Raw genomic sequence first — 26,667 nt, forward strand, 5'->3', positions numbered from 1 at the left:
CGCGCTCAGGGCCTCACTGAACTCTGCGGCAAGGATCATCACGGGCTCCAAGAAATCCAACCACATTTCTCCAATTTTGAAAGCTCTAAATTGGCTACCGTTCGAGGCAAGCATCCAACTAAAACTGGCATGCATGATCCACAAAGTCTTTCATTTCAACACTCCTCTAGTCCTTTCAGGAGGTACCTGCTCCTCTAGGAGCTCCAGCACCTTGCTGTTGAAACCTAACAAATTTTAAAAAACAAAAACCTACAATCGTACCTTCTCAGGTGTCGCCCCAAGAATCTGGAACTCCCTACCTACGGAAATAAGACTGATCCCATCAACATAGTCCTTCAAAATGGAAGTGAAAACTCTACTTATGACTTCCTCTCTGGGCTAAGGTGCTGACCCGGCCAACATGATATTCTGGAATGGCATGGCTCGGACATCCTTCTCTACGTTCCTGTTATTACTGTGGTACATTACTGTTATTGTATTCTATTCTTGCTTTGCCCCTATTGGCTGCCCCATTTTGTCCGTCAACCTACCCATGTAAAGCGCTCTGATAACCATTTGGGTCTTGTTCGCGCTATACAAAACTTTTTAAATAAATAAATACCGAGACTGGGACTGGGCATGCGGCTCCTGACCTAAGGAAAAGATGATTTCCCAGCTTCACCAAGGCCAGTCACTCTGAAGATCAGTCTGCTGATCTCCTGGAACCCGCCGAAGGACAACAAGAACTGAAGGAGTCCAAACGGACACGTTGGTAGCCACTGCAGAGGTTTTGCCGCTGCCAGTCGCCAGACATGACAAAGGACAAATCTGAAATAGTCAAAATCTGTACAGATTCTGCTAAACCCAGGAGTGCTGTCCCGGTTTAGATCTGTTGAATGAAAGGGACACCAGCCCCCACCAAAGAATTTGCATCCTACCGCAGTGTAATGTAATCAGAAATTCAGCATCATCTTTTGGACTACTGTAATATTGAAGACTTCGAGGAACCCGTTCACCATGTCCAAAGTCGCACAACATCATCTGTGGTCTGAAAATCCTCCATCAAGACACCCCGTTCAACCACAGCACAACCAAAGCATTCGTTTGAGCATCGTTTTGTGCATCAGGACCACTCCATTGAGTTCTATGGTGGTTGTCCTGTAAAGTTTAGAAATGCTTTAATAATTATCTGGTGGCCAAGTAACTATTCAAATTGTCCTTTCTGGCTTCCTAGACCTCATCTCTGCTAGACGTGGCCATCCAAGCCCAGCTATAGAACTCACACTAACTCTTTCAAACTTTTCAAAAGTTTTCAAACTTTATGTTTGCCAATGCTTGTTTGTGGTTGCATTTAAAATTCATAAAAAGTTCTAACATTTGTATTTCTGGAACCCTCTGGTGGATTTTAATAATCATGGTCTCTAAAAATGTATGAAAAATAAATACACTCTGCTTCTATAAATTGCTGTTGTGTCTTTTATTAGTGTGTGATTTTCTTATTCTGTTGTTTGGTGCTGTTAAGTGCTTCACACTAAGTTCCATTACCAAGCCTTACTGCTCTCAGCCACGTTCACCCAGGGTTGAGCTAAGGTTAAGTAAGCAATACTGACTGGACCCAAGATGGTATCTGCAAGTATACTCTAAGAAAAGGCACCACAGGCTTATTATAGAGTACACCAAGATTCTCACACTTTGCAATATTTAGAACAAGATAATCATTATCTTTTGAGAACAGCACTCACGAGCAAAAACAAAAAAAAAACATGAGTGCAAAGTGAGAAAACAAGATTTGGCAAAATAAAAGAAAGAAAACTTTAGAAAATAAAACTTCACAATTTTGTTTGTCCTGCTGGGCATGTTTTGCCAGTCACGCGCCTTCTGTTTGCAGATCACTGAAAGTTAAGAACGAAATAGTACCTCAATCACATCAGAAGTAGATGACGGGCCTAACGAAGTGTTGCAGGGATTCTGCACATACACACAACTATGCGCAGGAAACCAGGCCCTCAGTGTGTAGAAGTTGAATCAATCAGTGCTAGGTCCCGCTCCACAGAATGGAAGGGGAGAAAATGCTGCGCCTGCAGTAACTAAATATAAGGCTGTAAAGAAGAGTGCCACACAAGCCAGCAACTCGTAAGCAACGGGCAGACTCCAAGCAATTTTTGTTGACAGTAGTGTCTTGCAAGTAATATGCATGCACTAGAGGATGCTATCGCAGGTTTGACCCTAAAAAAGTACCTCGAAAGTCGGATGAGCATTGGAATGATGCACATAAGTCAAGGAAGCAGTACATGAACCATGCTCCACGGGAGTGACAAACATAATAAGGGGAAATAAGTTGACACACGCTAAGCAAGAAAATGAGAGTGACATGAAGCAAACAAGTGGTAAGAAATGTGTGGACTCTAAGCAATCAAAATGTCTTGCAAGCAACAAAATATACGCTGTCTCAAGCAAAACCTAAAAAGACCTCTGAAATGTAAGTGAAAACAACAGTTAAAATGAAGTTAAGGTTACAGATTAACATTGAAAAACAACTGCAATTTGCAAATTATGGTTAGTAGCACAATACTTAACTTGCAAGACAGCTATGCAAACCATAACTTGCTCACCAAATGTCATGCTTATGAACTCACAATATTTATGATAAATATCAATAACTCAAAGCAAAATGCAATTAAACAACAACAGGCAATCTAACCAATAATACTATATTACTAGTGTTGCAGATGCAGATCCTCCTCCTGTGCGGCTGTGACTGATGTGGCATCGAGCGGACGCAAGAGAGCGGAAAGCACAGATGACGAGTGTATGATCGCCGAAAAGTACTGGGAGAAATGCTGAAATTAAGTGCTCGAAGTGTGAGGAGCCTATCCTGGGGACCGTGTGAGTATCGGCTGGTATTTCCGGTACCGAGAAGAGAGGGAAGCGCTTGTACACAGCTGGGAGTCCACACTCCGTGTCTTCAGGCAGACATGTTTTTACAGACCAGGAGGGGGAGCTTGGGTCCCTGGAGCGCAGCAGCGGTGGCGACATACTGAAATCCGCAGTGGAAGCTCATATAACTGAGAAGACGCCTTCTCAGTGGGACCAGTGAGGTCTGGTCAGGCTTGAGCCAAGACTTTTATTAGCACATAGAATGAATTAGCCTGTGGCAAAACCAGCGTTAAGAAGAAACCAGGGTCAGTCAGTCAGCACACAGGGGAGGTAAGGGCTTTTAAAACTTTTAAAAATTACTAAAATTGTTTTTAATTAAATTCCAGACCAGGGCTTGAGCATAAAAAGCACAGGAAGAGTAAGAAGAAGCGCGTGATTTAAGGTACAATTTGAGTTTGTGAACTTTGAACTGTAGGTAAGTAGGTAGAGCCATCTGCTTGAGAGCGTATTCTGCTTCGTTTTGGCAAACCCATGAAATAGATTTAACATATGAATAATACAGAATATATAAGGAGGATTTTGGAATGGCGCAAAGAAAGGTAAAGCCAAGTAAAATTTGTAAAGACCCATCAAAACAAATTGATGAGTTTGAGGTGGTGCCAGTTGAAGAAAGGTCTGAAGGGTGCCTGTGACAACTCATGTGATAAATGACAAAAGGGAGGTGAGGAAAATCACAAAGAAACCCACTGCAGCAAATAAATCACAATGTTGTGGGAAAGAAGTTGGCTTAGTGTCCGAATCAATAAAGGACTTTGCGGGGAAGCACTTTAAGAGGACACTCACACCGGGCAAAGGCCAAGCCAAAGAAAGTAATAAGGTGCTACTAACTGTAGAGGAGGTCACAGAGATTGTCGATTCCTCCCTCACAGAATGACTTAAGCCACATCAACCCTCCGATGGAACCAAGACTTTCATCTTCGCTTCAGATCTTTTCCTCGTTAGGGGTTGAGAATGAGGTATTGGCAGGGAATGGGTCCAAAGATGTGGGGGCCCGCATTGATTTGTCAAATTCTGCTACAAGAACTACTTTGACAGAAGTACGGATCATGTAGGAAGCCAAAGCCCTAAGCTCATAGACTCCTTAAATGAAATATTACGGAATGGCACGCTGGGCTTAGACAATACGACCTCATCTTCTGCCTCTATGCTGGACATTATGCTGATTCTACAAAAAATGTTGCAAGGGCTGTTAGAAGTCTCGATGTTAAATAATACCCTGTTAAATAATCATGAAATACAATTTAAAAGAATCATAGAACTACAGGGGATAAGGGGGCAGATGCCAACAATGGTTATACAAGTACAAGACCCCTTAATAGAAGGCCATATTGAAGGGAACACAGGAGCCACTGTGGTGGGTGGTGCCCAGCATGACGTGTACATCTCCAGATGGCCGATGCTGGTAAGGAGGTGGGGAGATTTCTCTTAGCCAAAACACCAGAACCTTAGGTACTCTCATAAATGACCAACTCATATATATGGAAGAAAAAAGGGCCCAAACAAAGGGAAGGGCAAGGAATTGCAGACTAGAGTACAAACTTATGAAAATGGAATGCTGAAAAATAATAAAAGGGAAAGAAGGCAAATAGAGAGGCAACCCAGCTCTGTAGGAGTAGAAGCTGATGCAGAAGGTAAAAGGGTACCATGTAATTACTGATCGGAAAGAGGAGTCCGCTGCACTCCAAGAATACAAGAAGAAGTTTAACTGGAAGTTCATAAAGAAAGTTCGTTCTCTTAGGGTGGTCAGGATGTGGCCGTTACTGTCCAGGAAGGGCGGAGGATAAATGACAAATACAAGACCTTGTCAGCACAAGGTGGATAACCTGAGCACTCCTGTGTGCTATTAAAGCAAACAATATCCAATTTGGTATGTTAGTTCAAAGTTTTAATCACTTTGTGTCATTCATATAAACAAATTTGCTGGCTGCAATTTTGTAATTCCGATGTTCTCCATGTACAGAAAACGAAAAAGTAGTTTCCACACAATGCTATTCAAAAGTTCCAAGAATCAAGTTCATAACATCATGTACGTAATCCAGATCCCCAATGCATTTCGAGCAGGATGCTCTTTGTCAGGGGGTTGCAGGTTTACTGTGAATAAGTGGAAAATGAAAGATATGTAAGTCAGGAGCCGAGTGTTTAAAGAAGATGTGAAAAAAGTGATGCGAAGAAAAGATGATAAAATCCAGTTCTGAAACCAATGCCAGATGTAAAAGCATTTCGAAGTGTGAAGTGGATCCCATGAACAGTGGTATGGTACGTGAATCGATTAGTCAAAAGTAAGAGTGGTTAATATTGGAAATGTCAGATGTGCTACACCAAGCGAAACTCCGAACCGTGAGGTATTATGCACCAAAAAGAATAAACAAAAGGGATATACCTAAAAACGTGGAAACGAGTGCCGTGGCGTCATGTGAACACCTTACACGAACGTCAACCAAAATAAAGAAATGTCAACAAAATTACGCGATGTAATCACCAGAGAGGCTGTGGGGTTTAAGGTAGTAGAATAGATACGGTGACCGAGGTGTAAAGACTCTTACCGGGTTAAGTTGAGGTTGACCGAAGCAGTCACCGGTAGAAAACGCCATCGGGAGAATGCGGAGTACCAGATGCTAGTGCGCATGCGTCTATGTATGGTACGCGAGTAGGAAAATAGAAAAAGGACCAGGTTCGTCGAAGACGTGATAGAAAGAAAAAAAGGAAAAAAGCCTAATGTAGAAGTGAAATGGGTAAAGAGTGGAGAGGCAGGAATGTGAAGAGGAGCAAAAGTGAGAGAACGAACCCCCGGAATTGCAGACTAGAGTACAAACTTATGAAAATGGAATGCTGAAAAATAATAAAAGGGAAAGAAGGCAAATAGAGAGGCAACCCCGCTCTGTAGGAGTAGAAGCTGATGCAGAAGGTAAAAGGGTACCATGTAATTACACCCGTAAATCCTGTAGGGAGGTGAAGTGTTCCAAAATCAATAGAAATAAGCTAGGAGGAAAAGAATCGCCTAGAAGTTCAGCAGTTGGAGGAAGTAGAGTGAACACACTACCTAGAAAGAACGAATGGCAGAGAAGAGGAGATTGGGACACAGAAACTCCAGATAAGTGCAATAAGAATAAAATGTGGATATACGTTAAACCTATTGACCAAGAGACTGGGAGGAAAAAACAAAGGAAGATAGTCCCTCTAAATCGTTCCCAACTCTTATTTTCTTTGGCAAAATATCCAAGTTTAAAAGAAATTGGTACAAAGGATTGGAGACAGGTAGGGTTTAGTAGTAACAACAAAGGTGCCGAATATACAAGGGTCCAAGTCTACTCATGTCTTGTTAAGGCAGCTATTCAGAAAGCCGAGAAGGAGATACTAAAAGAGGGTATAAGGATAATTTCTGAAGTACAAATTGAAGAAGGAAAACAGCAAGAGGGAGGTTTTCTGAGATTCCATGCAGGGTTTGGGGGAAAGGCAGGTGAAGTTGGTAGCAGGGGGCGTTGGGAGAAGGCAAATATTACCATAGTGGTAGAGAATTTGGAGCCTAATAAAAACTGGGGTAATTGGGGTTCGGATAATAGTATCCTAAATTCAAGCTCAAGGGGTCTGAATGAGTCTGGGTGCCTCAGTGAAATCGAGTGATCGCCCAAAATGTGGAATACCCAAAGCGCTTGACTACAAAATTGACGGAAGAATATGTTGAGAAATTAGTAAGATTTCAACAAAATTTAAAGAAGGATAGTGTTGAAGGTCATCAGGTAGCATGGTACCTGGATACAATAGCACAAGCGGTGCAATGTCTTAGAGTGTATCTAAAAGATGAGAAACAGGTTAAGCTAAAAACACAACATAGCAATGGAAGGCCCAGGTGGTTTAACCTTGCATGTCAGAATAAAAAAAGGGCCATTTGGAAAATAGAGCGAAGTCAGAGGATATGTTACGACTATGGGAATTTAGAGATCCTGCTCAATTTGAAGAAAGAATATAAATCATTAGTAAGGAAGCAGAAAAGGATTTTTAAAGAAAAGATAACCTACTAGAGACAATAGAAAATAAAAATATAAAAGGGTTCTGGAGGTTGATACAGGATTCCGCAGGAAGGACCCTGGAAATATGAGCTGTGTTGTGGAAGAAGCGGCATGGGTAAACTCTCTAAGTAATTTATGTAAAGCCAGTAGGATCCCGAAAATAAGTAAGGAAAAACCAATATGGATAATGTGCGTAGAAGCACTCAAGCCAGCTTTGAATGTAGAGAAAGTAAAAAAATCAAGAAGTTTAAAGCGCCACCTACATCTGCATATACAGATTCGGTATTTTTACCGAGTCTGTATTTACCAATTCGGTAATTTTACCGATTCGGTAAATACAGATTCTGTAAAAATACAGAATCTGTAAATACATGCCCCCTACATTGGAAAAGGCATTTACCGGTCGGTAACAGCCGAATTTGGCCGTTACCGACCGGTAAATGCCTACCTAAATCGGGCCACAAATGGTCTAAATACACTTTATTTTTTAACTGAAATACTACATTACCATAAACCAAATCTAAGGTTATTGTTAGACAGAAATCCCCCTATTGTTTTCTCTCAAAAACATGGACTACCCAAACAGCATCTCTACAGGTCACTTACTGATGGAATTTGCAAGCTCCCTTTTCGTCATCTCTTTCCAGGTTTAACATATTGTTTCACTCCTTCAAAGTGGACAGTTTTCTTTGAAGAACGTGGAGAACATGACTATATAAATTCCTTATGTATATTTCGCCTTAATGATTTAAAATGCCTGAAAATGTGTCTTGGCTTAGTACACTTGGGTACTGCTGTCCTAATAAAAGAGGTTGGGGGACTAACCAAATTAAGCGGTATGCAAGTGACATCATGGAACATGACATTGCACATGGCATCACAGCGAGTGGTATCACAACCCATGACCTCAGAGGAAGTGACATTACAATACGCAACATCATATTTTAAGACCTCATACATATGCTTAGTAGGTCTGCCGTGAGTACAAAGTAAAAAGTGATGCAAACCTGACACAACATCTGTGCCTCAATTTATACATCTATTTTTTTTAACTCTGCCACAAAAGAAATTGGCAACAAGGAGCAATGTGGCAGTAAATATGTTTCTGCTTAATTGTTTGCAAAGTCCTTTTTAAAATATCTTATGGGTTAAGGCACCTGCTTCATAGATCTTTGTGTGCCCAATAAATGTCAGGGAATAATAATAATGGGAAAATCATTCTGGAGATTAATGCACTTACTGGAGCGATCTGTGGGGCATATTATCAAGGGGGTTCATCTCCGCTTTTTTGGCTTTAAAAGCCAAGAAAGCGGAGATAAAATTATCTCCCTATTACCAAGCTGTCGCTAACACCAGTTAGCGACAGCTAGTAGGAGATAGCGACCATCTTGGGCCCCACTTTGCATGTCAGTGATATTTATCACTAATGACATGCAAAGTGGGCGTGCCAAGATGTTAGCGACTGGAAACAGTCGCTAACATCGCTATCTCCTATTACCAACTTTTGGAGATATCCGCGCTAAGCGCGAATATCTCCAAAAGCTAACACCTGCCCCTTAGCAGTTCTTAGCCATGTTATCCAATGGGAGGTGGATAACATGGCTAAGAGCATTTGCTCGATAATGCAAGAATATCGCTGACTTTTCAGCGATATTCATGCATTTCGGCCGATTTTTATCGCTTAGGAGATAAACCTTGATAATAGCAAGGTTCCTAAGCGATAAAAATAGGCGATGCTTAGCGATACTTAGCGATAAAAAAATTGTCTCTAACCCTACTTAGCGATAAATATCGCTATTTGTTGATAATATGCCCCTGTGTTTTGTCTAGACCCAGTTTTGAATCAAAGGAACTTAGCAGATTACTATGTCTCCTGCAAAGCACATCATGTGACATGCAGATGACAGATTTTTTATTTTTGTAGATGGGTAAGTGGGCTGCTACTTTTAACACAGAGATCCTTTTGTTACTTGCAATCCATAACTTGTAAGCCTCCTAATATAGCACAGTGAGATATGAAGGGCATATGACTACTTCACCTTCTAACCCTCACCGTCTGATGTAACACACATACATTGATTTACACACATATGATTTTTTGTCACTTTATAATGTGTATGTTTGATGTAAAGCACTCCGGCCCCTGGATTGAGGTTATTCGTGCAAAAACAAGTGGTGCTTAAATTGTTATACATGTAAAAATTGTGACAGAATAGCACATCTGATATTCTTACAGTACATGTATATATCTTATACACAGGGAGTAAACGAAGTCAAAAGCATGCCTCTCTCAAATACATGTGGAGTGATAAAAAAAGCTTTAAGCCTTTGTTTCCCTTCCCCTGCATATGAAGCTAAGTGTGAGGTTCCAGATAGCTCCCAGGTAGGATACACAATCAAAAGGAGGCATGAAGGCACTTTAACTTCAGCCTTTTTTGGGCTCAGCTGGATTTTAAAATAAGAACCTACCCCAAGCCCCTCCTGGCCTACACCTTTCTCTCGGAATGAAAGCATACAGCGTGCTGTATGTGTCCGTGTCTGAAAAGTACACCGGGATGTGTTCAGCATATTTCTGTGGAGCCCAACTTCTTGGCAGGGAAGACAGCGTCTCCCTGGTGAAAAGGTGGAGTAGACGCTGTCTACCCGCGTGCCCCCTCGACTTGTGCCCTGTTGCAGTCCCAGTAATTGTTACCATATAGGCTGTGGCAGTTAACTCTGACTTATGCATGTCTAAGGCGTGTATTTCATGGCACGAGAGATGAGTAGCGTGCATGGATGAAAGGATTCAATGACTGGGGATGTGTTTGTATTTGTGTATTTTTTCTGCCTGACAGTGACATTTCACGAAAGGCGCAAATAGGTAGATTAGAATGATGCTTTTCTTCCCTCTTCCAAAGTTTTAGTGGACCATCGTGAAGGCTTAATACAGATTTATTTGGTATTTCTCGTCGAGTTAGATAGTAAAACGTCGGGGAAGCGCATATCACTCTTCTTGTAATGTGCTGCTTTGTATTTGGACAAATGGAAGCACTTTATGCAAGGAAATCAGCCTTTTCGCATGTTTTGCTTTGATACAAATAAATACAAATTGTGAAAATAATCGAATGCTCCGTAATTCAGGGAAAATGAAAGACTGGAGTGGCAACTGAGAAAGTTTCTCGTTCCCACTAATAGTCCTTTTTCTGCAGACAGCGGCAGTTTCGCCGAAGCCTCAAATAGACGTCTGCGGCATAAATGATGCAGCCTGGCTGTTCTGAGACTGATTGGGCGTGTAGCATGAGTTATCGCCCACTGTCCTCTGCAGCGAACACAAGCCCTGTAACCCAAGGCTACTGGCTCAGCAGCTTGGCAATACAATCCACATTGATGCTATGTAAATCAATAGCCGCAAAGATCCATGGGAAATCCCATTTAAAACTCATACATCTTGGAAAATGTTGGCTTGAGGGCCTTGAGGCTCAAAAGTGCAAGCAGATGCCTGGTCCTTGTCAGTCGCTGGACATTGATTTACGCAGGAGTGATACATGGAGATGGTCGTATAGCGCTGACTGAGACTGGAAGACAGCCTAGTCCTTGGAGATAAGCTTCAGGTGGGTGACGCGCATGCGCAGTAAACCCCAGTCAGGGACTTCATCTGCATTTAATCGTCAAGATCCGTCAGTTCCAAAGCCAACAAGTCCCTTCTATGTACAGAGCAGAAATTCAAACTCCTAAAAGTTTTAGCATCAGTCAGTGGCGGCTCCTCCGCTAAGGTGGAGGAGCGTTGCCCCACTGCACAAAAAGGAAAAATAAAACGACAATAACGTATCGTTATTATCATTTTATTTTTCCTATTGCATGCAGTCAGAGGCCTTATTCAATGTGGGGCAGGGCGGGGCTGGCCAGAGCAGGGGAGGAGTGGTTTGCACTCCCTGAGTGCGCATGAACTGTTTGGCTGGCGCTCTTGGGCCAACCAAACAGTTCATGAGCACTTTGCATATTCCCCACCAGGCTACATTACTCAGCCTGGTGACGAACATGGACAGGCTCCCTGTTCCTGTCTGAGCTTTGAACCATGGCGCTCAGACCAATCACAAAGCTGCATTGCAGGCTCAGGGGAGACTGTGTGCCGGGTGCTTCCTGTTGCCGGCCGGTCTGGAGAAAGGAAGAAGGTAGAGGGCCCAGGGAAGACGGCGGCCAGCCATTCCAAGGTGTTTTGTTTTCTTAATTCACTGCCCCTCACCCTACCATCAGTTAATTTTCAGTTCTCTAACTGCTTATCATTGCTGAAAAAAGCTGAGACACTGAACCAGTGTGTGGAGCACGCTATGCTTTGTGTTTGCAATGAGAAATGCATGGAGCGCAGCATGAATTGAGGACTTTTTAAAACAAAGGGGAAATTATATTTTTGATATGGCAGAGTTGTCAAAAAGGGATTTGCACCCTCAATGGTTTATGACGGACTACAAAATGTGTTACAGTAGAATTGTCCCAGAAGCTACTTTTCTGCCAAGGTCCAGTGTAAGGAAGAGGCAGCAGTGGCAAAACCTCTCAGCAGAAATATAATGAGGTCAAGTCTCCCATATCTCACGGACATCCATTGGCTTTGGGCTGAATGGGGCCATACTAAAGGTTTGGGGGGGCCTGAAAGTTGTGGGTCCCCCCTACAGGGCTGCAGGAATCTGTGTTACACCCCTAAGTAGTAGCAGCATAAGCAGACATAGAATGGAGAACATAATCAGAGACCTTGAGATGATACAGAAGGGCAAGATGGACTGAAAAGGAAAGAAGACATGGAGATGACACCATTTTAACTGCAAGCCGACAGAACATGACTACTGCAACATGATATACCATGGGCTAGTGTCTTACTGGGTACAGTTTCTCGAAATGGCAGAACAAATAGCCTCTTTTGACAGTGAGCATGGAAGCTAATGGTAACTTGCTGTCTTATGGAAAACAGGCATGAGTTGGGTCAATGAATAAAACCCTCCAATGTTGTAGTGAATTCAAGAGAAAAATGAGTATGCAGTGTAAGAGCCTTTTAGTGGTCACACAGAGAATAAGCTCAGGGTCAAACCCAGCTCAACATATGGAAGCTTGCTCCTCAAAAGAGAGAAGTAAAGCACAGTCGGCCATATCAAATATCAAGATCATAAAACGGTAGCATAGTAACCAAAGGGAAGTGGAAAATAAACGGAGGAAGGGACATCACGGAGGGGTTCCTTGTGGTGCCTTCAAAAGCTGTGGCAAGATGTGCAGTCTTTCTGAAGTTCAATAGCAAATTCTGTCAAGAATGGGATAAAAGGAAAACCAGTTGATCAAGGACGTTTCTGACATTACTGCAGATGTCTTTAATCATCACCCGGAGCCCATCTCAGTGCTGCCTCAGTAAAACAATCCGACCATGATGACTTGTCACGTATCAAGCACTAAACAAAAATGCAATCAACAAAAAAACAGAGAATATGCAGTAACAAGGCTTAATCATCATTTTCCAAAATCACAACTGGAACATTAAATAAGACAACCAGAAAAGTGGCCACCCCAAACTCTGAGGCAATCAATGAAGTGGTATAGGGCCTCCCAATGCCCTTTAAGCATGCGTGCGGGCGGAATTCCGCCCGTATGCTGAGATTTTTCAAAGCGCATGTTACGTGACGAGCTGGGCTCGTCATCAGCGTGCGAGGAGGCTACCTGATGACGAGCCCAGCTCGTCATCAGCGTGGAAGGGGTTAAGGTCTGGCTTGACAGTGCACTGTCTGTTTGACCTACTGCTTATAATATAAACAGAGTGGACTTTGGGTCAGGCTCCTTTAACCACTGACTAACTTGGATGAGCCGCAATCTATCACTGGCGAAAGGCATTGTCAATCAGATCTTAGATCAGCCCAGAGTAGTATTTCTCTCTTGACATCATACTACTGTTTGTTTAGTGTATCATGTTTTTTTATCTGAAACGTTCTCTCAATTATACTTGTTGAAACATTTTTATATTTTTATATTTTACATTCATTGCTTGCACAAAGTAGACGCTTGTTATATAAACAAAAATTTCATGACTTCCTTACTGGCTTTTCTTTTTTGCACATCTGGACAGTTGAACCCCAAGTGGGGACTGAGAAGAGAAACCTCCTTTAGAAATTCAATTATGCCTTTTGCTTTCTCGAGCAAGATTGGGATTGTTGATTTTCTATTCTACCCATTTCTCTCCTAAACTAGACGCATTCTTTCCCACTGCACACAAGCTTATTCTTGGTTGCCTATCAGGATTTTAATTTTCTATATTGTGGTTTTTGGTAACGTTTTGCTTCTCTTTAATATCTATTTCCATGTTTATGCAAAGGCTGAAAAGTGCTGGAACCTGAGTCTTCTTTAAAGTTTGTTTTATTTTTCTACTTCAAGCCAAAGTGGCTTGGTAATAGAGCTTTGAGAAAGAACTGGAAATGGAGAAGAGGTTGTCTTCTCCTGCTATATTTTGTGTTTGCTTGACTCTTTAGTTTGGCAATTAGTTGTAGACGATAGTTCATCAATGGACCTAAAATAAAAACTTTGTAAGTTATAGACAGAATGCTCAATTTGGGTAAAGACAGTAGAGATTGTCATTTTCACTGTTTCTGTGCTTTCCCACCATGATAATTATAAAAGGTGCTTAGCAGTAACAAGATTAGTAATCATAGGTATAAATGTTATCTGTGTTAACAGCGATGGCATGCATTTTTCTCACCAAATAGTAACTTTCATTTTTCAAAAATGAAGTACTTACAGACAGTAAAGTGGACCCATAGATCAATTCTCCCACACGGTCAAGCATTACATTGTAGTAGAAAGCACAAAATCAGGGGCAAGACAGATCTAGCTAGAAGTGATGGCACCCTTGCTATGAACATCTACGATGAAAATGTGGGGATCCTGTCTGATAGTGTCAAGATCAAAATATGGACCAACTAGCTGCCCGTCCCGACGTGGTCCGGGTATAAAAAATATTTACCTGAAGAACGGCAAACTTTACCGAACGCTACCCCACCGCTTTCCAATGCAGCAGGTGTCTTAGAATGCACACGCCCACACACAACAACGCTGAAGGGCACGCACACCTCATGATGTGCACAAACGCTAATCTCATCACAGTGAGATTAGCGTTCGTGCACGTCGTGAGGTGTGCGTGCTGTTCAGCGTTGTTGTGTGTAGCCGTGTGCATTCTGAGACGTGTGGGCGTGTGCATTCTGAGACGCCTGCGTTTATCCCCGGTTGAGATCGGTAACGCTTATGCCCACAAAGGTTGCTACGCAACATATGTTGTTAACGCCGGCGGAATGGCAATGTGCGTGAATGCGGCGCACCTTGTGTCTTCTATACGGACGTGTGAGAAGTGATTATAACTTGTGAATGGAAAGGCGCGCTACTGAATGACGCGGCCATTTTTTTGTTATAAAATGTGTGGCACGCCCCTCTGAGAACGCTGTTGTGGTACGCCCCTCTCACAAAGTATAATGTGTGTACTTTGACACGGCTACGACCACGTCCCCGACACGCTCACGGCCCTCTTAGTGTGTAGTTTGACATGCCCATGCCCACGGCCCCCTGACAACGGTTACGGCCACAAAGTAAAATGTGTGTAGTTTGACACGCCCACGAGCACGCCCCCGACACGCCCATGCCAATGCCCACACCCACAAGGGAATACTTTACCCCTAAGGATCTTTGATGTTTCTAATGTATATGGTGGCCACCTGTATAGCCTATGTCCATCTGCTGCAACTCCCCTTTCCAATGATGTATTGGGTGTTGTGATTGGTGCTGTACTTCTTGAGTTTACCCGCCTCAAAGGTTTCAGCTCTCTCTTTATAATAGTAGTATGGATATGGACCCATGGCAAAACCATTCATTGTGTAACAGAGCTAATCCTAACACACATTAGTATCATGTCACATTACTTGATTAATTAAGGTATAAGATTCTTTCTAATCAAACAAATTAAGTAGGAAGACCATCCAGGCCAGGAGTCATGACCTTTGTATGAACCTTTATGTATTCAGTCTCTTTGGAAGGGGAGACATGAATCTGTATGCAGGTTCTGAAAGCTTTCAGTTATTATACCTGGTGAGGTAGTAAAATACTTCCTTTAAAACCTTATAGCTGAGTGCCTTAGCATTTTAATTTTATTATGGTGTGTGGGTGGGGCCAGCAAGGATAAAGTCAGGTGGGGGGGGGCGTGCATGTTTGAGAGATTTGTTTAAAAACGTTTCACAGCACTTTCTTTTGTTGTGACTGCCTGGTGTATAGTTCAACATGACCAGAGGAAGGGGATAGCGATAACACTGAAGTCAGGGGGGAGCAAGCAACAGCACATAGGACAGAAGGGGGTGTGGGGACCGAAAACCTAATATTTCACTGAACCTTAATATGTCCATCAACCTAAGCTTTACCTCTGCTGGTTCAGCTCTACCATCCTTGATCTAACAATAAGAGTCACTACCCTATACAACATCAGGCCCTAAAAAATTAACAGGGTAAATCAAATACTTACTGGGACAACTCAATAACTGAGGCTGAGAAATCTGGATTGTCCATTTACTCTTATGCAGACGATTCACAAATCATGTTCTCGTTATCTGCTCATAACACTGCTACCACCTCTGTACTCAAAACAGGCCTAAATAACATAGCAGCTTGGATGCAATCTAATTTTTTTTATTGAATGGAGAGAAAACAGAGATACTGGTACTAGGAAAACAAAAAAATCTCTGGAGCCAGCAACATTGGTCGTGCAAACTGGATGTTCTTCCATCTACCTCATCGCAAGTACGCAACTTAGGTGTGCTAATTGATGAGACCCTCAGTATGCATTCCCAGTCAGTTAAAGTCACAGCCACTTGTTTTACCATCATCAAATGGCTGCGAAAAATCTGCTGGATGCTACCAGAAGCGACCAGAAAAAACGTAGTAAATGACTTGATTACATCAAGGCTGGACTACGGTAATGTGCTTTATGTGGGAGCAAACATATCTGTAATCTATAGATTACAGGTGGCACAAAATGCTGCAGTCAGGCTACTATGTAGAGTTCCTAAGACCTCATCTATTTCAACGCACCGACGTACACTTCACTGGCTTAAAATTGAGAGCTGAGTAAAATTTAAGCCACTCACCTATATGCATACAATTAAATCAGGAATGGCCCCTAGATACCTTCTTGCTATGGCTAAGCCATGTATCCCATCTCGTAATCTACGATCAGCCACGCGAGGAAGATTTGTCGTCCCCAAATTCAAACTGGCCCGGATGGGGGGAAAATCCTTTGCACATTTAGGGCCCGCACTCTGGAATTCACTCCCTGTCACGCTCTGAAATGAGACGAATTACATCACCTTCCGCAAGTCACTTAAAACCTGGTTGGTAGCTGTCGCGCAATACAAATTCCAAAAACTAACTAACTAGCTCAATAAAGGTTAAAAGGTTTTATTACAACATCTCAAAAGAGATAATACAGAAAAATTAAATAAAGGCCATGAAGGCTCAGACAAAGAGTATATAGTTATAAATCAGAAATTAAATCAATCCCCAACATAAGATAAACCCCATTTCTAACGTAGTAAGGAACTGTCCATTAGCTTCCACAGCAACATCAGTCTGGAGATGTAAAATACAATATGAAACATTCTCAAACAAAAACTAAGGGCCTGATTTAGAAACACAAATGTTTCGGATATCCCATCTGCCATATTACGATCACATTCTATCCTATGGGGACAGTAAACAGTGAATGAATCTTTATTGTTTCAGTTAATTAAAACCATAACAATATCATAGTAGTAATATAATGTCATTATAAAATATTTTTTTAAAAGAAAGATATAATTCAGTAATTCCAATAAAACTACAGCAGTGTCCTTCTCATGATGCCAATTTAAAATGTGTCTCATAATACAATAAGAATTAAATTATTTTACAAGTCAGCTGAGGGTCAGTTGTACTGAATCCTTTAATTATTGCGCCTCTACACGTTCGAATACCTCTGACATTGAATGCTTTTTTCAGTAATCTTGTGCGTTCCATTTTTTAGATTAGGACAGACGCATATTAGATGGATGATATCTTGCCAGGCGTACCCACATAAACCACAAGATTTGATGCCACTATATTTCCACGACGGTTGCTCAGCTAGGCTTGGTAATACCCCAAATCTTGTTGCCATTAATTTGAGTTTCAAGTGCGCCGAGTATGTTGCTCCAAGATATTCCGCCGGTTGCAGTATTGTGTATGTTTGGAGAACCATCCATCCGTGCGATCTTTTTGATAAGGTGGCTTTGTCTGCCAATAATGATTGTAGTTTTGCCCCCTTGTTAGCTAAGCTACGGAAAATTTGGAATGACGGGTTCTTTAACCATAGCTCTTTTGTCTTTGTCTCATCTAATGCCTTTTTTAAATAGTTACCGTAGCTTGAATTTGGATCCTCCTGGGCTTGCCAGAGGGCTTCCTTTAGCAGGTTGGATTGATTCTGCCATAGTTTGTACCATGTTTTGATTGCTGCATATTTTCTTCCAATATCATGCTTAATGAGGCCAAATTCAAGTCAGACCTGTGCCGAGGCTGCTGACTGGGTTAGTCTGAAAGCTTTTTGTATGCCTTTGCTTGTAATGAGTCTAAGATTTTTATATCTTTCCCGTTTAACGCTATGCTTCCATACGTGATTGATGGTAGAAGTTTTGCGGCCATCACAGATATTAGAGGCGTAAATGACGGGCCATATAGTTTCTTTGCGATAGTGCAAAAGGCGTAAATATTTCCATTTCCTTTTTTTCCGAGATATTGAATTTGGGATTGAAAATTCAGACTTTTGTCAATATAAACCCCTAGGTATTTATTGGTTTTTACTATTTCAAGGCATTTTTCTCCTAATTTAAATTGATACTGATGTCGTGAGCAGTTTGTAAACGACATGGTTTTTGTTTTAGTCTCGTTGATCTCCAGTGTGTTAATGTTGGCAAACAGCAAAAGTTCATTGAGCACTCTTTGAAGGCCTACACGGGTCAGGCTAAGCAACACAATATCATAAGAGAGATGCGTTATGGGCAGTTTTCCCAGACGTGGTGGATGAGCATTAGCTTGATCCAATCGAGGTGAGAGGTCAGCCATAAAGAGATTGAATAAATGGGGGGCTAATACACAACCTTGTTTTAGTCCGATGTTAGTTGGTATTTTTTTGTTAATTTGGTACCGTTCGCCAATTTTACACGGACCCGTGTATTTGTGTAGAGTTGTATAATTGTTAAGAGTTGTATAATTGGGAGTAATATTGTTTCTGGAAGCCCCAGGTTATGTAGTTTGGTCCATAGTAGCCCACGATTCACTCGATCAAATGCCGCTTTGAAGTCTATGAAACACGCGTGTAGCGGTCGTTGCAGGTGTTTGCATTTATCTGCGATCGTTGCAAGAGCTAGGATATTTATAGTGGTGCCACAACCTTTACGAAATCCCGTTTGGTTTACAGGAATCAGGCCATTCGTTGTAGACCATTTCACCAGGTCCTCCAGGATTAGTGTGGCAAAGTATTTTGCCTCCACGTCCATTAATGCAATTAACCGGTAGTTTGCTGGATCTGCCTGGTCGCCACCCTTGTGAATTGGGTTAATGATTGACCCCTTCCAGCTTTTGGGGAGGGTGTTTGTTATGGTGATCTCCTTGTAAAGGCCATGTAGTGATTTTGCCCAGTAGTCTGGATCCGTCCTGAAAAGGGCCTGAGAAATGCCATTTGGACCAGGGGCGCCATCCTTGCGTCCCTTTTTTATTATTCTTGCAATGTCTTCTACTGGGTAGCCCTGACTTTCCTGGGTTATAATCGTTGCTTGGTCGAATGATCCTGCCAGATTCTTCCCAGTGGGTACTGCATTTAAGGCCTTGGTAGTCAGATTGATTAGCTGATTCACGGATCTTGTATCATCCTCAAATATTTTTGTTAAATGGGATACCCATGCGTTCTATAATACCGATGCGTTGTTTATCACTTTCTTTGAACGTATCAATTGGTTGACTTGTTCCCAGAATAGCCTGTTGTTTGCTTGTTTGGCGCTGTAGAGTAAATTTTGTCCATAGACTTTCCTGTTGTGCTCTACGATCCTTCCAAATTTGAATTTTATACTGCCTTTTGGCGGTCTTTATATCCTGCCATAACTGTTTGGGGGCTTTCTGTGTGTTATTTTTCCTTACCATCTTTCTTAATTCTTTTCTTAACCAGTATGCTGTCCTAGACATATTAGTTTTGGTTTTAGGCTTCCTGGACTGTGCAAAATTGATTTTTGGAGCCTTAAGCAATAGCGTTTTGGTGAAGATAGACCAACATTCTACTGTGTTTTTTCCTGTTGTATTCTTGGCTTCGACTATTTCTTTAGCCAATATTAGTAGTTCAGGTAGAGTATCTGTTGACCATCGAATTCTTTTGAGGTTTGTCGTGGTCAACTAACCCAGATCTGCAGGGGCAGCACAATGCTTGTTATAACCTAATTCCAGTTCAAATACTTGATATGCGTGATCGCTTCGAGTGGAATATTTAATCTTATATTTCGTCATGCACTCTAGTAAGGGAAGTGTTATTATAGTATAGTCTAGAATTGACTGCCCGTGAATACCTTGATAGGTCCACCGTGGAGGGTTGTCCTCTTTTGTTCTACCGTTTAGGACTCGCAGGCCTAGATGTTCTAGTGTCTGGACCAGCTGTTGCCCCTTTAGGTCCTGTCTCTTCGTTAATGCATGTGCTTGTGGCGGAACGGCCCATCGCTCATTGTCGACTGATAGCTGATCATCATCTTCTGGTGTATAGATTAAATGTGAATTAAAATCCCCAGTTATTATGATTTCCCATTCTGGATTATCAAATCTGATCGAGGCGACTAGAGACGTTATTGTTTCTATTTGTACCTTCTTTTTCCTTGCATTTGGGTGCATGTAGAGATTTATTAGAATAATTGTTGTATTATTTTTCTTTTGACCCTGTTCCATTTTTATTACTTGTAGATCATGTGTCGTACTTGATAATTGCTCTGTGCGGATATTTAGCGCAGTTGAGATGTAGGTTGCCAAACCGCCCTTCGGCCTTCCATAATTATGTATTCTGATAGCCTTTACTTGGTGAAGTGTATAATTGGGTACCTCCTTACACTCCATTATCCATGTTTCTTGCAAGGTGATGATGTCATAGCACTCCCAATAGGCTGGAGCTGCGTCTTCCTCTAATTCTTTTTTGGCACATGAGATGTTCCAAGATAAAAATCTTATATTACTCCTGATGGTGCTCTTGCCCTTTATGGCTGGTCATTCCATATTTCTAACATTTAGGGCTGTGGCCATCCAATTCCATTTATTGGCCTCTTGTTGCGAAATAGGACTCACTGTAGTTTCTCCGGCCAGGTTTGATTTTCCTCTTGCGTTATGGAGTACTGAATATGCAGGTATGCTCTGTACTTCCTCTTTTTTCCTTTTCTTAATCTCTATTATTAGAGGTGAGGGATATCGTATCTTTATTGGTCTTGTCAATACGATACCCCAACTTTCAAACCGTTCTCTGGCATTTATTATTAATGCTACAGTATCTTCATTTTGCCAGGTTGATAATGTTTTTTCCAAAATACTATTCTCTTCTTTATCCAGAAATTCAATTGACAACAAATCAGAAGTAGACAGATGCTTCAGGGACAGAATTTCAGCTATTCATTTTAATAAATTCCCTCGATTGAGAAGATCTTGTTGTCCCTGAGAGATATATTGGGGGGTCAATATGATCTGTTTATCCCAATTATTTTATCGAGTATTACTCTGATGCGTGATTCTTGGTTCTGTGTGTTGGAGTACCTCTCTTTGAGTGGTTCCATGACTGTCACCTTCCCGCTTATAGACTTTAATTATGAGGTTCTCATTGGGTACTTCTTCAATCGGTGGTTTCCTCGGCTCCATCTCTGCTGCTTCCTTCCTATGCACTAGGTCAATCTGGTCATCTGCCGCTTGAATTGTGGAGGTGAGGCCTGAAACTTCTCTGTGAATACTTCCATATCTAACCCCTGATTGTGTGTTGATTTTAATGCTCAGTTTATCCTTCGATTCCTCTTTACTTGCACAATTTCTACCGTCCAGTTCTACTGTGCCATTTCTTTCCGCGGTATTACTTCTACCGCACAAAGGGTGCCTTTCTTGTGGTTGATATACTGTCCCTTTTTGCATCTTTCCAAAGAGATCTGGCTTGTTGCCTCTTTTTGCGTTGGTTTCTGTTTTTTGCATCTCTTGTGGGCGATCCCTTTGCTTCATCTCTAAGCTAACCGCGGGTTTTGGCAGATTATTGTTATTGATGGTTGTACACTTTGCGATGGTTCTTTTTGAAGCACATACAATTTGATGTTGATTTATCTGCCTTATATCGCATGATTAATCTGTTTGTATGGTATGGCTTAATGATGACCATTGGGTAAGATCTCCTTGTTGACAGTCTTCGTCTATTGTAGATTTTGAATCTATTTGTACCTCTCTCATTTCTGAGTCGACGTCATGTTTTTTGGTTTCAAAGATGGGGAACCATTTCCTACTAATAGTAGTTTCCTGTATTGCACTGAGATTTTTCTTTCTAGATTTCCTTGCTCTTTTTCTCTGTCTCTTTGTTTGCCAGCCATTCTCTACCTTGTTTTGACCTTCTTGTTGCCGCTGCTCACTGTGACTATCGGTTGCATTCTTTACTATGGTCCTATGCCCATCACTTGTCATATATTGTGGTTCCTTCCCGGTGTTACCTTTCTTATGATTGTGACTTTCGATATCCGTAGAAATCCTTGGCGTTCTTGCCACAATTGATACTTTTGAAACTCCGGTACCCACACTTTGTGGGTTTGCTACTGCAACTTTTATTAGACTGTTTGTTATTTCCTCCTGTACATTGGACTTTTTTCTATCATTTAGAATGCTTGTTAGTATCGCTGGGACATTACTTAGCTTATCAATTATCGGGCCACATACACAGTCTTTGCTGAATACTGTTTTTATTTATCGATTTTTCATTGTTAGATCAGCTAGTGTTACCAGTTTCGTATTTATTCCTACGATGTAGGAGGCAATGATGTTCATGAGGTCAATCTGGGTATCTAACTTATCAGACTGCATATTCAAGACTGTTATTGTAGTTTCCAGCACTTTAAGTAATGATGTATATGCTGCCTGCTGAGTCACTCCTATTTCTTCAGATGCTGGTGTGGTTCCACTTTTATCTTTGTTTGTTCCTAATTCCATAACGTTGTCTAGTGATCGGATAATACTCTGTGATGACGTTGCTGTGTCAGTTTTCACACAGCCCTGAGCCGGCTGTTCTCGATCTGCTTTTTTTGTATTCAAATTTGATGGGCTATGGATTGAGGGCTCTAGAGTACTTGATATTTCCATAGTTGCATACCTTGGCTCTTTCCTTTTTCTGTTGATTCCTTTGTCTTTCTATTCTCTGGAGCGTTTAAGTTTTCTACTTCCCGCTCGTGCGCGATATCCTTGTTACTTGGTAGGCTCAGGGTTTGGATTGGCTGCTCCAAAGTACTTGATATGTCAATCGTCGGGTACATGGGATCTATCCATTTTCCTATTACTTCTTTGCTCTTTCTATTTTCTAGAACGTTTAAGGTTTCGACTTCCAGAGCTTGAAGGAGATCAGTATTGTTGTTTAATGAAATTGAGTGTAGCCATGAATTGTTCTGTGTACGCCTTGCACAGTTGAGGGTATCCGAGATTTCCCGATGCGATTCTTCAGGCATTTGTGTAAATGGTGTTGTCTGTAATGCTGATTTTGGTGTTGAATGTACGTAGTCTACACTGTCAGTAGCATGTACTTGAGCTTGGATGACTATGTGACTTTTATTCCAAGTTTCTGTGTTCTCCATGTAGTTGTTCTCGGGTTATAAATGATTTTTTTGCGGTGTTAATGGGTTTGGAAGACAAATGGCTGTCGTCGGATCTTTTAACAACATAAATTTTTTATTGATAGCCGGTTTTCCAAATATTGAGAATTGTAAAGGAATTAGCGGACTTGTTTTTTCCTGACTTTTTTTCAGGGAGTCCTCACCTTCTTTTGCTTTCTTTCCCACCTGCTTGGCCGTTTTTTGTATCAATTGTTTTCTGGTTCTCCCAGACCTAATTTTACTTATAATTAACGTGTTTTCACTTTTAAACTTATTTTTACTTTCTTTCCGTTTAAGTAACTGATCAGCGTAAGCCTGTCGGGTAGTAGGTGAAGGAGGTTTCTATTCCGTACAACACTTATCCCCTACTTCTCAGCATTCGCCGCTTTTTCTTCGTTGTTTCTCCTTTATGCCGATGTCTTGGTGAATTGACAAACTTATTGCTGGTGGTTGGCTAAGCAGACTCCCTTGTGCTAATGGGTCCTTTAGGAAGGTGCTTGGAAAAGGACTCAGACCAGGAGCCGCGGTATACTAAATCCATACACACTGGCTCTGGGCATTGACCCCCGACATCCCCTGGCTCGTGTCGATCACTACAAATCACGGCAAGCGTCCCTTGACTGCTCAATCCACCTACTGTTTATGTACAGAAACCGCGAACCTCCTGCTTTTGGCAATCGTGGTAATCGTGGTAGAGTCAACAAGGTTTTGTGCGGCCCTTTACACCGCGCCGAATTTAGCTCTCCGTGGACATAAACGCAAGTATCACAATAGCTGACCTAATGGCCGGTGATCGCCATCAATATGGAGCGTTTGTTATCACCAAACACAGAAGGGATTGACACCTTTGCAGCACCTGCCGCATCCGGGAAACACTTGTGGCTTTTACAGTGGACTAGGCCTCACTCGCGGCTCCTGCCGCATTTAGGAAACTCTCGCAGCTTCGGCCGCACACCAGGCTCCGCTGCATTCAGAAGCAAACCCAGAATGCACCAACGAGTTCTCAGCTCAGCTTGTGCGTGCAGGACACTTCGAGCTGCTTCATGGAGCTTCTGCCTGCCACACTCGCAGAGCAGCAACCATCAATATGACACAGGCAAAAGAAAATCAAATGTCTTTAAAGCTGCCAAATCCGTAGTCTGTGGTCAATCACTCATGGTTTATCGGCAGACCGCGGGGCCAGGGAGGTTGTGAGGGCAGAAAAGAGGGAGCAGCTCTCTCCAAACGTCCTCCTCATCAAACTCAGTCAGCAGAATCGCCGGGTAGAACCAGCGGGGGACATTAATACGTGGATGGGATACCCCTCATGTTTGTGACCGAGTATTCCCTCTGCGGACTTCTAAATCAGGCCCTAATACACTAATGTTCTAACAAGCCTGCATTGGAACTTCTAGCAGAACTGTCCTTCAGAATTATACATCAGGAACACGATGGAAAGCTTAATACACAGTACATATTTTCTAAAGGAAAGAACCAATTGCATTACAGTGTGCTGTGCTTTGGGAAAACTGTGGAGAGGAAAACCTTGCAGGGGGACATTGATTGGGAGACGGAATGAGCAGGATAAACAAAAAAATAGAATATGCATCAATCTTAATAAAAATGGAGTCTTTACCAAATGTGCAATAACTAAACTATGTTAATGATCACATATCCAAAAATCATAAAAAATATTTTAAGTGCAACATCAATAATTCATCAGTTGCAACTTTATTCAGCAAAAACATCAGTTATTTGTTACCTAAAATTGCACATTTGAAAAAACTTTAACAGGGGCAGGAGAGGGAAGCAACAACACGGATGCTGGGAGAGGGCAAGTAACAACACAGAGGATGAGAGACGGAAAGCATAGACACATAGGGAGGGAGGGAGCCGGGTAGGGCAAGCAAGAACAAGGAAGGAGGCTAGAGTAGACAAGCAACAATACAGAGGTTGAATGAGGGTTGGAGAGGACAGGTGGAGAAAGCAACAACAACGAGGTTGGGAAGGGGCTGGAAAGGGAAGGTGGGGACAAGCAACAAAACAGAAGGTGGGAGGAGGGAAGCCATAAAACGGGACAAGAGTGGGCAAGCAACAGCACAGATGCAGGGGCATGCAACAACAGGGGCAGGAGGGAGCAAGCAAAAACAGGGAGGGTGGGTAGGGCCAGCAACAACAGGGAGGGTAAGAAATAACTGGGCGGTTGAGAAGTAGCAAGCAACAACATGATTGGCGGGAGGGAGCAAGCAAAAACAAGAATGGTGGGAGGGGGTAAGAAACAAAATGGACAGTGGCAGAAGGGTTGGAGCGGCAAGTAAACAAAATGGACAGGCGGTGGAGGCAAGTAACAATACTGATAGCAGGTGAGGCAGACAACAACACAGACAATGGTTGGGGGCAAAGAACAGTACGGAGGGTAGGTGGGGACAAACAACAACATGGAGGGTGACAAAAGCACATGAGTAATAGAGAGCAACATGAGAGAGAGAGAAGCACACGAAGGAGCCCGTCACCAAACACAGGCATTCTTTTGGAGTGCTTCAACCAATAGAAAAATGTAGCTCCAAAAGCAAGAGCAGTGGAAGGACACAAGTACTTGTCCATGCTCCAGTGCAGAGCCAAACACAAGAAGAGTAGGTGAAGATGTCATGGGCTGACGAAAGAGAAGCAAGCAAAGGAGAGTGACCATGAAGCCAGCCACTGGTAAGCAATTGGCGGCTCCAAGCCCGATTTAAGACAATAAAATGTCTTGTAAGTGACAGCTCAAGTGATGTCTACATCGAGACCTAAAAAGTTCTGTTCAATTACAAAAATTTACAATAGCTTCTTACGTAAATGCTTTGTTTTTATGTATTGCTTAATACTATAAAAAGCAATAGGGTACGAGGGTAGCCTACATTTAGATGATATCACGTCTAGTAGACTAGGCACAGAGACTATTGATTTGCTTAGAATCACAAAAATTACCCACAAGAAAAAACAGAATGAGAAATGAGAACTTAGTTCCACACTCGTCAAGTAAGTCACTAGACTGCTGTTCAATATCAAAACGAATGTGCTTAAAGTATTTGAGGTCCTGTAAAAGCTGCCAATCTCCATAATGTCAGTGCAAATTGTAAACATGTTTATTACCGATCTGTTGCTTTTGCACTGGTGCTTCATTTCTTTTAAATGCGCCTAGTCTAAACAAATGATTGTATCTATTTATCATTTCTTACCCGTTAATAATTTGTTTTGGAATTGCTGCGCACGTATTTCATTCCTGGCTCCTGTAATTACTTTCATATGGCCAACTGTGTATTGCATTTTTACTGGTGTCTGCCTTTTATCATCATTTGTTTTGTCTTTTAATCTTCCATTCACAGTATTTCTAAGATCACGTTACAGTCACAGAAGAACAAAACGAAAAACGAGCAATTTTATTTTAAAGAAAGCACACAAATGCTGGAAATTGAGTCACTTAAAATTCATGGAAAATAACCATCATAAAACACTTCAATGATTAATGGAGCTGTTTTTCCTGGCTTGGAGAGACAGCATTCAGTATAGCACCCTGCAGCTTTTTATTTTAGATAACAATTTTACAATATAGTTTTACATTAAGCACACTACGCTGATTGCTGTTCTCATTATTGGTCAACTCTCTTGGTACGATTATAAAAGCAGGGTTTGTCACAAAAATCATGCAATGTTTAAAGAATACTGGTACCATAATAGGCAGTGTCTCAAATATAATTTCGTAAAGAAACCGAATAACCTTCAGAACAAAACAGCTGCAAATCGGACCTTTGCATGACCATTCCAGACCCTTGATGTCAGAGGAACACAACTTGATGTGTGGTCAATGGCAATGATACAAGGATTAT

Source organism: Lissotriton helveticus, chromosome 3_1 (assembly GCF_964261635.1).
Source record: "Lissotriton helveticus chromosome 3_1, aLisHel1.1, whole genome shotgun sequence".
Classification (NCBI taxonomy): Eukaryota; Metazoa; Chordata; class Amphibia; order Caudata; family Salamandridae; genus Lissotriton; species Lissotriton helveticus.